The sequence below is a fragment of the Gekko japonicus genome, unplaced genomic scaffold (assembly GCF_001447785.1).
Source record: "Gekko japonicus isolate JY-2015 unplaced genomic scaffold, Gekko_japonicus_V1.1 scaffold70, whole genome shotgun sequence".
Taxonomy (NCBI): domain Eukaryota; kingdom Metazoa; phylum Chordata; class Lepidosauria; order Squamata; family Gekkonidae; genus Gekko; species Gekko japonicus.
In genome coordinates this window covers 1714942-1721166 of record NW_015167529.1, presented here as the reverse complement: position 1 = coordinate 1721166, position 6225 = coordinate 1714942, and the positions used below count along the sequence as shown (strand labels likewise).

At 40.8% G+C, this 6225-nt stretch overlaps 1 protein-coding gene across 1 annotated transcript in view; it reads right to left on the bottom strand.

The window, feature by feature from the left end:
• Window positions 1–2967, bottom strand: part of LOC107112229 (putative ferric-chelate reductase 1) — a 27610-nt gene extending 24643 nt beyond the window's left edge. The window contains exon 1 of the mRNA XM_015413327.1: window positions 2900–2967. The gene's annotated coding sequence lies outside the window, so the exon portion shown is untranslated. The remainder of the gene's footprint in view (window positions 1–2899) is intronic.
• Between the last annotated feature and the right edge of the window lie 3258 nt (window positions 2968–6225).

Below are 6225 nucleotides of genomic sequence, written 5' to 3'. Positions count from 1 at the left end.
GCAATAATTTATTTTTCATGTAACTATACAGGTACATTGGTGTGATAAGAACGTAACTTCCTTTTACAAAACAAAAACCAACCCCACTCATATATAGCAAAGGTCACTGCTAATTTGCCCTTCTAAGGAAATTGAACTTTAAAAAGCTGAACCCAGGAGGCTTTGTATAGCAACTATCACAAAAATAAATAGCAATACTAACTTGATCTGTATTTTCATGCTTGTTGTAGGGTAGCTTCTGGTGATGTTAGGGGGTGTGGCATATGCAAATATGTTATGCTAATGAGTTATGCTAATGAGCCCCTGCACCTCTTTTTCTACAAAATGACCCCTGGATACAAGATAGGGTTGCTAGGTCTTACTTTTCTTTTAGTAGGGGACTCCCAGATCCTTTCCGGGATCTTCTTGCACGTGCTGCCATGACATCACCCAGAAGTGATGTCATCATGCTGGGCATGTTGTGCGGTGATGCTCTAGCATTTTGGCCAAAACCTCTATGGCAACCATAGAGTTTTTGGCCAAACTGCTAGAGCATTGACGCATGACATGTCTGGTGTGATGATGTCAATTCTGGGTGGTGTCATCATGCTGACAATGTCAATGTGGAAGGGGGATGTTTGGGATGAGGCTTCCCCTACCAGCCAGATGGCCTGCGGCAGATTGGAGCCCCCAAAATTGGGGGGAAGCCCACAATGACTGGGGGTTTGGCAACCCTAATACAAGGAAATAAAATCCCCAAATATCTTTGGTCACTATTATAGTTTAACCTCAATTTCTTTTGTCATGGTAATGGGGATGGCAGCCTGGCCTGCCACCAGATCCTTCTGGACCTCTGGGCCCCAGTAAAATATATTCTTCCCCCTGTGTTTGTGGGTGCTAACTGGGAAAAAGTTGTAAAAATCAGTGTTACATTATTTATTTACTTACTTCATGTATACCCCACCTTTCCCCCCACTGGGATTCAAAGCAGCTCACACCATTTTCCTCTCCTCCATCTTATCTTCACAAAAAATCTTGTGAGGTAAATTAGGCTGAGTGTGTGTGATTGGTCCACGGTCACCCAGCAAGCTTCCGGCAGAGTGAGGGTTCAAACAAGGATCCTCCAGATCCTAATCTGATACTCTAACTACTACGCTAGCTCTCAAATAACCACGATGTTGTAAAAATCGGTTCTTGAATGTCTGAAATCAGCCATCACAAATCAAATCCACAGAAACTGCTTTCATATCACTTGTTGTCAACTCAAATATAATGCTCCTCACCCATTCAGCTACAAGTCATTGAGTGATTTTCAGCTGGCGATTGTGCATGGGTGAACCAGCTCTGCTTTAGGGCCTAGTACTCTCATCTAATTTAATTACTCAGTGATCCCCTGAAAGGTAGCCACCATCAGTGACCCATCATAAGTGACCCTTGTAAGTCAGTGCATTAGAATGGCTGGTTTTCAGTACCTACCATGCCTCTAATATTGACTATTATTGAGGAATTTCTGTAACTAATCTGAGATCCAGCGTGGTATAGTGCTTTGAGTGACAGACCATCATCTGGGAGACCCCTGTTCAAATTCCCATTCTGCCATGGAAGCTTGCTGGGTATTCCCGGCTCAGTCACACATCTCAGACTAACCTACTTCACAGGGCTGTTGCGAGGATAAAATAGAGAAGGGGAGAGTATTGTAAGACACTTTGGATCCCCACTGGAAACAAAAGTGGGGTATAAATGTTGTAACTGAATAAACCTCAAGGGTTAAATCCTCTCCTTTGAGATCAGATTTGCAAAGATGGACCCATAAAATAGGGGGAGGACACACACATATTTTACTGTCCTAAACTCTTGAGATAAAATTAAGACAGAAATATGATCAATAAGTTACTGTAAGTGTTGGTAGTGCCCATTTCTCTAGGAAAGTGTGGAGCCCCCAAAATTGGGGGGAAGCCCACACTGACTGGGGGTTTGGCAACCCTAATACATGGAAATAAAATTCTCTAAATATCTGTGGTCACTATTATAGTTTAACCTCAATTTTTGAACAAGGTGAACTTTGACTTGGAGAGGCAGAAACTATAATAATTAAAGCTCACACTGGAGTAAGGCCATAGACAATCTCAAGAACAATCTAAATATTATAATTAATGAAGCAGACAAAAGCGGAGCCGGTGTTACTACACCCAGGAGGCTCAAAGACGACTCTCAAACACTGCTTTTTACAAACAACTGGACTCAGAGCCCCACACAGGAATACAAAAAAGAACTATACAAGATTATAAAGGAATACTGCATTGAATGCAAAAACGGTTTTGTGAAAGATGCTTTACATTATCTGTTGGTACCAGTTGATATGCAAAGCCCCTGCAAACTTTTTAGGAATAAATTATTGAATCAGCATCTTGGGTGCTTTTCAGTTTTGCAGGACAGGCAATTACCACACATTTCCCCACAACAACATCTCCAAAGCTTTTCATACAAGAAAATACATTTCTGAGATGTAGGACCATAGGGTATCCAACACACTATCTTACAGAAGCAAATCAGAACTTGAGTGCCATATTTTAAAAGCATACATATCAGCAATCTGTACACACCAGACACCTGGAATTTACTGCCAATTTTTTCCTCCTCCAGGGAGCACTCTGTCCTGCACCTTTAGGAATTATGCAGGCAGGCCATACAACAAATATAGTTATCCCCAACAAGGAAAAGCTGTGATAAGAAAAGCTTTTCCTGGTGAATTTCTGTTCGCTTAGTTCTTAAAGGGAGCAACAGATACATTTGAATGGTCTGCTATTCAGACATCTGAAATATGAATATTGCTGCTGTATTAGTCTAATTTCTCCCCATCACTCATAATTTACCACTATCTTTCACTGAAAGTAGGAAAACTCCAACACTGGTACAGTACCTCAGTTGCTTTCTTGATTGCATGCAAAGCAGAGCAGCGCTGGATTCGCGACTGTAGCCGCCAGCATGCTAAAGTGGCGCTTCAGTCGTGAGCAGCACCTGTGGAAACAAGCTTGACGCGCCCCTTACGATCCGACGTAGGAATTCTGAAGCCTGGTTTAAAATCAGCGCAACTCCACTCTTTACAATCACATCCGATCCCTCTGCTGGTCTATGGGAGATACTACAGGTGTTGCAAACGTGAAGCACTGTGCTGGTCTCAGACTATTATGATTGATAATAGTTTGCTTGAATAGAAGAATTCTTTTTCTTTCCGTGATGGAAACCTTTTAGGCACCCGGTCCCGAAACGTTGATCCGTTTAGCAAAGGCTACAGGTGCGGATCTTCCTCTAGCCCCATAGTTTCCCTTTATTTTATTTATAAAAGTCTATGCTGCCTTTCCTAAATTCAAAGCACTTTTACCATAAAAATACAGTAACACACTCTCTCTCTGTATATATGTGTGTATATATATATGTGTGTGTGTGTGTATATATATGTGTGTGTGTGTGTATATAAAATCACAATAACAGTCACAGGAAAAATAAATCACAATCTGGAATCGCACAACTTAAAACATAACAGACCACTGTACAGCCATCTCTTCTCCCAAAAGCCACACAAAACAGTAATGTTGTCAAAATCCCCCCTCTGCCATGGAACCATGCTAAGGCTAGTCGTTCTCTCTCACCCTAACCAGTTAGGGTTACCTTATTTTGAAAAGCAAAAGAGAGGACACATTTCCCAACTGACTACTTCAAACAACTGATACCCCTACTATTTAAGGTGTGATAAATGCTACTTACTATGAATATTCCTAACCTTCCTTGTTTTTAAATAACAATAATTTTAATTGGTTCATTTAGGCTAAATAATAGCAACATTTAATGATGCAATTGATCTGGTTACAATTATTGAATTTAACACATAGCTAATTGTAAAATGAAATTGTATATAAAGTTCTTGTATCAGTAAAAATAAAAACATACCTTGTGGTCAGTCTCTTTCAGGTGTACTTCGTTCTTTCTCCTTTAAGCTGACTAGCCCAAGCACACTTCTCTGTAGATTGTATCTTTTTCAACAATTGCTTATTCCTTAAAAGATAGGTATGGAATCCTTTGCAAGTAATATGCCTATAATTGTACTGGACTAACAATATACCTCAAAGTGATTCCAGGCACGTTGCTTCGTTCTTTGCTCCACAGAGCATCAGAGAGAAAAAGGTGTTCTACATCAGAGACATCAGAGAGATCTCAGAGAAAAAAGGTGTTCCACATTTCATTATGGGACGGGATGGCAAAAAAGAACTGTGCAATCTTCAAAAGTTCTGAGTAACAAAAAATGTTTCTGGAACTCTCAAAGTATTTGCTGCACTTCTAATGTGCCTGAAGATTAATGAACCCATCATCACCTTTGTATTCATTTGCAAACTTCTTGAGGTTGCGGAATTGGTCAAAGCATTTCACATCAACTATGGCCAAACCCCTATCCAAGATATATTTGATGGAAGATTCTATCTTATTCCACTCGGGTGACTCACTAAGAGACATCCATATTATTATTATTATTTATTCAATTTTTATCCCGCTCCTTTCCCCACCAAGCAGGGCTCAGGGCAACTCAAGAGACAGATATGGGTATAAAGAGAGATAAAGCATGAAAATTCTTTCATAGGCTCTTTCATAGGCTTCATCCCTTTCCTGGATATTCTATGCAGCTGTCATATAAGCCATTTACTTCTGCACAGAATTTGTCATACGCTGCATCAAGATATTCCTTACGCTTTTCTTCTAGCAGGCTCTTAACTTTGAGGGATATAAAGCTGCTCCTTCATTCAGTGAGCATGGTGTGAACAGATAGCAAGACTTTAAGAATTTCTACAACTTAATTATTTTCCTTTTCCAGTTCTTCAATACATGAATGAAACATGCTAATTACGAGAATGTGCCACAGATAAATTTCACTGAACTTGTCTTCAAAGAACTTATTGATTACTGTTGGTGGTTTATTCTGTGAGAGAAAAAATACCTTGAGAACTGGGAACACATGAATGAGCCTAGTAATGCCTGGAAATAATGACAGCCACCTTCTCTTGCTATGAGACAGCAGCTTTTGTACAATGTCTACAAATTCACAGTGTTCTTTTAACTGCTCTGTTCAAACTGTATAGAGATGAAAATGCTGGTATTTCTTGAAAGTGATGCTCTCAACATTGGCCTCCAAATGTCTGCTGCTTGGTAAACAGAAGAAGAGAGGAAACTGGATTTATACCCTGCCCTTCACTACCTGAAGGAGTATCAGGGCAGTTTACAATCCCTTTCTCTACCCCTCTCCACAACAGAGACCCTGTGAGGCAGGTGGGGCTGAGAGAGCTCCTTCAAGAACTGCCCTTGACAGAACAGCTCTGAAAGAATTTATGACTGACCCATGGTCACACCAGCAGCTGCACGTGGAGGAGTGGGGAACCAAACCCGGTTCTCCCAGATCAGAGTCCACACTCTTAACCACTACACCAAACTGGCTCTACACAGTTATTCAAAATGTGTGCTTGACATCCCACACCAATTAAGGCTTTGTTACTGAACAGTTTCAACAGGTGAAATTTCAGTTATCACGAAGCTAATTGCTAGATTTTGCACTCAGGCAATTAAAGAACGCAGTTAATTTCAGTCTTGCCCCTTTGAGCCTTGACTTAGTTTCCTTTAGGAGATCTATTATACAGCCCTTGTTCCTCCTAAATCTATTGGTTTAAATCTTTAAAATGGTCACTTATGATGCTATTTTATGTATTTTATAATCTATTTTTCTCCTATTTACTTATTGAAAAATCTGCTATTCCTGTATTTTAATTGGAGTTCTTAATCTGTATATTTGAATATCTGAATAATGTTTGTTTTTTAACTGGACCGTAATATAATAAACTAGGGAAAAGGCCTGTTGTGGAAATAAATACAACGGCCTCTAGAAAGTGGCTCTGGGTGGGTGCTCCGGCCTTGGACACTCAGTGTCAATTTGCTGTGGCGACCTCAGCAGGGTATAATGACACTGAGTCCACCATTTTCTCCAGAGGAACTGATCTCTGCTACCTAGAGAACAGTTGTAATTTTGAGTGATCTCCAGCCCTCACCTGGAGATTGGCAACGATGGTTCCCGAGAAGGGAATAGTTGGTTTGGAGGGTGGAGTCTATGGCTTTGTACCTGTCCGAGGTCCCACACCTCCTGAAACCTCACGTGTGCGGCTCCCCGCTCGGCACACAAAGGGGCGCGGAGGAGACAATGCGCCTCTT